We start from the raw sequence: 6,607 nt of genomic DNA, 5'->3' as shown, positions 1-6,607 counted from the left end.
ATGGACTATAGCCCATCAGATTCCTCTGTCCATGGAATTTTCCAGGCAAGAATGCTGGGGTGAGTTGACATTTCCTACTCCAGGGGATCTTCCCAATCCAGGGATTGAACCAGTGTCTCTTACATTGCAAACAGATTCTTTACCACTGTGCCACCTAGGAAGCCCAGTAGGCTTAACTATTCTTCCTCAAATCTATCCTGCAACACAGGCAAACTAAAAATGACTGGTAGTCATTGTACAGTGAGAACTACTACAAATCTCCAACAGAAAGTCAAACAGTCCAATACCGAAATAAAGAAAGACTATGAACAAGAAATTGACAAGTGAAATGGCCAATGACCTATGAAAAATGACAAAGGCCATTCATGCTTTTAGAAATGCAAATTAGATCAATTAGTTATTTTCCTACAAGCGATTTGTGGAACAAATATTCTGGTAGAACTACTTCTCTGGAAATGGACATATGTTTTTCTTCCTTTGCTGTTTTTTATTGGAATATATTTGCTTTACAATGTTGTTAGTTTCTGCTCTACAGTATCATGAATCAACTATATGTATACATATATCCCCTCCCTTGTGAGCCTTCCTCCCATCCCCTGACTCCACCACTCTAGATCCCATCTCTCTAAGATCACCAAGTTTAGCTCCCTGTGTTTAGAGCAGTTTTCTACTCCTATCTAGTTTACACATGGTATTGTGTATATGGGCTTCCCAGTTGACGCAGTTGTAAAGAATCTGCCTGCCAATGCAGGAGAGGCAGATTCGATCTCTGGGTTGGGAAGACCCCTGGAGTTGCAAATGGCAACCCATTCCAGTATTCTTGCCTGGAAAATCCCATGGACAGAGGAGCCTGGTGGGCTACAGTCCATGGAGTCACAAAGAGTCGGGCATGTTGAATGACTGAGCACACATGCGCAGTGTAAACATGTCAGTGCTACTCTCTGGACTTGCCCCCTTTCTTCTTCCCCATCTGTATGACTGTTCTCTATGTCTGCACCTCTATTCCTTTCCTGCAGGTAGGTTCATCAGGACCATTTTTCTAGACCCCATAAATAAGCATTAATATATGATGTTTTTACAACTCTGTATCTAGTTATCTGTCAGGCAGAAAGACTTTGGTATGGTCATCATTATATTCTGAATACTTCCACTAGCACTTAAATGGCAGTCAGTGTACAAACCTACAGCGTAGGTATGCATGAGTGATATGGTCACTGGAGTAAACAGGTAGATTATAGGAAATACTGTTGAGTGCTCTCCATGTCACATTACTAGATAAAGAACAAGTTCTAGGAATTACACAGCCTAAGAATGACACTCTCCTTTGGGAATAAAATTAAATATATGCAAACTTATATAACCACAGAGGAAATGATCTTAAAGAATATACTGAATTTCCAATAATGGGAATTTAAATTTTTTTCTCTAAATTTCATTATTTGACATTCACAATTATATTTTCATTTATTAATTGACTTTAAAAATAATTGGTGAAATCAACATATTAATTCATGATATTAAGTTCTAAGATTTTAATATCATGCTATCAGTGTATTAGTTTCATTCAAGACTTGAAATGACTAGAAACTTGGGATAATATTAACATCAAATTAGGGGCTGTTTTAGGACACCTATTTTATGTTTTAAGTATTATAAATAGATATATTACCACACTGTATTTACAATGTCAATAGTTGTAAAATCTTAACTCACAAAAATGTCATTATCGTGGTTTAAGCATCAATATTTAAATAAAATTTTCAATAGCTTAGGGACTTCTGCTGGCGTACATCTATACTTAGATTATAGCGTTTTTGAGACATAACTACAAGTACTATGACAGCTCTCCCATTGAGTAATTTCCTCTCTTTTGAACTTTAGTTAAGTCTGGTTGCTGTCTCACAAATGTTTCAGCTTAACTTCCATGGCTCAGTTATAAAATACAACACATTCTGTCTCCATTTTTCTTTCTGTCCCTGTCTTTATGTCTATGTCTGTTTATCTTTATCTCTCTTTCTCAGCTTTCTATCTCCCTACTCACCACACCCAAAGTTTCCATTAAAATGACCATTTGGTGGAGAGAGACATAGATATGCCTAAGAAGTCCTAGTAGTTCCAGGCTTCCACCAGTTTGACTCTTCTCAAATCAATCACCTGGTATGTCCCTCAGATGATTACAACCCGTCATCACAAGACTGTAACCATCTGAGACACCATGTAAAAGAATCACCTAGCCAAGCCCAGCCAACACCTACAACTATGAGAGATAAAATGATTATTGTTGTTCTAAGCCAGTATATTTAAGGGCAAATTATATGCACTAACACATAACAGGAACAATAATTACATTTTTGTCATAATATTACAATTAAAATATAACAGTCAATGTTACATTTTGAAAATAACTGTAACCCAGAAAGGGGAACCACCATACCATAATGATTTAGAGGTTGCACTTGGAACAGAGATAGCCAAAATTTAAGTCCCTGTAAAACTACTATACAGTTATGTGGGGTTAAGTTCAGTTCAGTTCAGTTCAGTCACTTAGTCGTGTCTGACTCTTTGAGACCCCATGAACTGCAGCACGCCAGGCCTCCCTGTCCATCACCAACTCCCGGAGTTCACTCAGACTCACGTCCATCGAGTCAGTGATGCCATCCAGCCACCTCATCCTCTGTCATCCCCTTCTCCTCCTGCCCCCAATCCCTCCCAGCATCAGAGTCTTTTCCAATGAGTCAACTCTTTGCATGAGGTGGCCAAAGTACTGGAATTTCATATGTGGGGTTTGGCAAGTTAATCAATGACATTATTTCAGCTGTTCAGTGAGATACAGATTAGGTAGTGATGTTAACTGAGCCTCCCAGTTGGCGCAGTGGTAAAGAATCCACCTGCTTGTGCAGGAGATGCGGGTTCTATCCCTCAGTCAGGAAGATCCCCTGGAGAAGGAAATGGCAACCCACTCTATTTCCTTGCCTGGAAAATTCCATGGAGCCTTGTGGACTACAATCAATGGGGTCCCAGAGAGTTGGACACAACAGCGCTATGCACACAATTGGTATTAACTACCTCATGAAGTTGATGAAAGACTGAATGTGCTAACATTGTTAAGCAGTAAAAATAATTGCTGTATAGAGTGAAATGCAATTTGCATTAACTGTTATCATGTAAATGCATCAGAAAATTGCCACAATAATTTTAGTCTTCACATTTACCTGATGTATTTTTAAATATAACATGTTTCAAATGTAAATGAAAATAACAACATTTCCTATTAAAGATGTAGGAATTAAATTTATGGTACAGGATTTGATTAAGATGGTGGATTAGGAGGACAGTGAGATCACCACCTCCCCATAAACATATCAAAAATATATCTTCATGTGCAACAGTTCACACAGGAAACTAATTGGAAACTGGAAAAACTCTTTAACAACTAATGATATATTACAGATAACTGAGTAAGACGGATAAAACATAGGTTTGGGACTTCTGCCCCTGGAACAGATCTGAAGGATGAGAAGGTTTACAGAGATAGACCCTCACCCTGGGGATTAAGTGGAGCCATAGAGTGTACATCCCAGTCCTGAGGTCTTATGTGGAGGAGACAAGCCCTTTTGGCTGCTGAGACAGATAGAAGGGCTAGAGAAGCTTAGAATCTGTTCTCAAAGAGTGCACATGTGCTGGCTTGCCAACAAACAGGGTAGGGAAGCTTTGTGCTGATAGTTGCTGCCTCACTGCACTCCCAATCCAAGCTGGTATATGTCAATTATAAAGATATATGCACCTAACATCAGAGATCAAAATACACAAAGCAAAAGATATTGAAGGAGAAGAGACTTCCCACGTGCCTAGTGGTTAGCAATCTGACTGCCAGTGCAGAGGACACTGGTTCAAACCCTGGTCAGGGAAGATCCTACATGCCACAGAGCAACTAAGCCCATGCTCCCCAACTACTGACCCTGCACTCTAGAGTCCGCAAGGTGCACTACTGAAGGCCAAGCACCCCAGAGGTCATGCTCTGCAACAAGAGAGGTTACCGTAATAAGAAGCCTGCACACCACAACCAGAGAGTAGCCTCTGCTCACTGCAACTAGAGAAAGACCCAGTGCAGCCAAAAGGAAATAAATTAATAAAATTTGGGGCTTCTCTAGTGGCTCAGATGGTAAAGAATCTGCCTGCAGTGCAGGAGACTTGGGTTTGATCCCTGGGTCCATAAGATCCCCTGGAGAAGGGAATGGCTACCCACTCCCGTATTCTTGACTGGAGAATTCCATGGTCAGAGGAGCCTGGAGAACTAGTCCATGGGGTTGCAAAGAGTCAGACATGACTGAGTAACTAACACACATACATACACACAAGAGAATGCAAAACATAACAAAAATTTACAGCTGTGATTTCTTAGAAATGTCACCAATAGTTTCCTTGCTTTTGTATTTGTTTTTCTGATTTCTATTTCATTTATTTTACTCTGATATTTAATATTTCCTTCCTTATGCTAACATATTCTCTTTTTTCTAACTCCTCATATTTCAGGTTAGGCTATTTGAGATATTTTTCTTACAGATATTTGTTATTATTTTTTTCCCTTTTTATTTCCTCTTTGACTCATTCATTGTTCAAGGGGGGCATTGTTTAATTTACACTTGAATTTTCCAGTTTTTCTTCTTTTTTTTGATTTCTAGTTTCACATCATTCATAATTTCCATTATTTTCTTATTTATTCTCTGCCTGGATGATTTCTCTGTTGTTGAAAGTGGGATATTGAAGTCTCTTATTATTATTGCATTGTTATTTTTCCCTTCAGATCTGTGACTTTTTTTTACTATATTCAGGTGCTTCTATACTTGGTGCATATATTAACAGTAGTTACACATTTCATAAAATTGACCCTTTTACCATTACATAATGGCCTTCTTTGTCTCATGTTAGAGCTCTTGACTTAAAGCCTATTTAGTCTGATACAAGTTACCCCCACTTTCTTTTGCTTTCCCTTTCCCTTTGCATGGAATATATTTATGCATAATTTCATTTTTAGTCTATGAGTATCCTTAAAACCTAAGTGAGTCTCTTATAAGCAGCATTATAGTCAGATCTTGATTTGTCTTTTTCTTTTGATTTATTCAGCCACTCAATATTTTTTGATTGAACAATTTAGTCTACTTATATTAAAATAATTATTAACATATGTCATCATTTTGTGAATTGATTTCAGATTCTTTGTAATTTATTTTCTATCTCTCTTGCTGTTTTACTTTGTAAATTGATGTTTTGGGAGTAGTGTACTTTTATTCTTTTATGGCTTGTGTAGTTACTATGTTTCTGCTTTGTTATTACCAAGAAGCTTTCATAATATGTCTTATAGTAAAACATTCTAATTTAAACTAAAATCTTAACATCTATTCCATGAAAAAATTCTACATATTAACTGGCACCCTCTACATTTTATGTTATTAATGTCTCACTTAAAATATTTTTGTACTGTGCATTCATTAATAAAATATTGTAGATACAGATACTTTTAATATATTTTTGTTTTTAATCTATATGGTAGAGTTTATCATTGCAGTATTAGAGCATTCTATGTTGCACTATATGTTTACTTTTACCAGTAAGTTTTATGTTGTCATATGTTTTCATGGTACTAATTAATGTCTTTTTGTTTCAGCTTGAAGAACCTCATTTAGCATTTCTTCTAAGGCAGGTCTACTGGCAATGAATTCCTTCAGCTTTTGTTTGTCTGGGGAAGTCTTTGTCATTTCTGAAGGATGACTTGGTGAACAAGGAATTCTTGGTTGATGGTATTCTCTTTGAGTACTTTAAGTACAACATACACTTTATTCTGGCCTAAAAGGTTCTACAGAGAAATCTACTGATGATTTCATCAGTATTCCCTTGTATATGATGAGTCTTTTCTTTTCTTGATGCTTCCCAAATTCTATATTTTCTGAATTCTGAGTGCCTGGTTATAATGCTTTTCAATGAAGAGCTCTTTGGATTGAATCTGTTTGGGGATATTTGGACTTCATGTACTTAGATGTCCTCAGCTTTCCACAGATTTGGGAAATTTCATCCATTAACTATTTAAATTAATTTTCTGTCTGCTCTTCTCCCTCTTCTCCTTCTGGGATTCCTATAATGTGAATACTCTTTCCTTGATAGTATCCCACTGTTCACACAGGTTTACTTTATTCTTTTTCATTATACTTAATTTTTTTCCCCATCTCTGGATAATATCAAGAGATTTGTCCCCAAATTTGAGTATTCTTCCTTCTATTAATTCTTGGTGACTCTACTGTTGAAAATCTTCATTGGATTTTAATTTATTGCAATAATTTAAGAGTTAAAGTTAAAGATAGCAGTTGTATTCTTAAATTCACTGTATTCTTCAGCTCTATAATTTCTGTTTATTTGTTTTTATAATCCCTTTCTCATTTTTAAACTTTTTATTTGTTCATGCATTGTTTCTCCTGATTTCATTGAATTGTCTGTGTCCTATAAAATGTCACATATCTTCCTTAAAACAATTCCTTTGACTTATTTTCTGGTAACTTGTAGATCTATATTTCTTTGGGGTCTGTTAGTAGCAGTTTGTCACTTTGGTGATGTT

Source organism: Bos indicus, chromosome 6, assembly GCF_029378745.1.
Source record: "Bos indicus isolate NIAB-ARS_2022 breed Sahiwal x Tharparkar chromosome 6, NIAB-ARS_B.indTharparkar_mat_pri_1.0, whole genome shotgun sequence".
Taxonomy (NCBI): Eukaryota; Metazoa; Chordata; class Mammalia; order Artiodactyla; family Bovidae; genus Bos; species Bos indicus.
The sequence above is the reverse complement of the archived record's forward strand: the minus strand, read 5'-3'. Positions refer to the sequence as shown.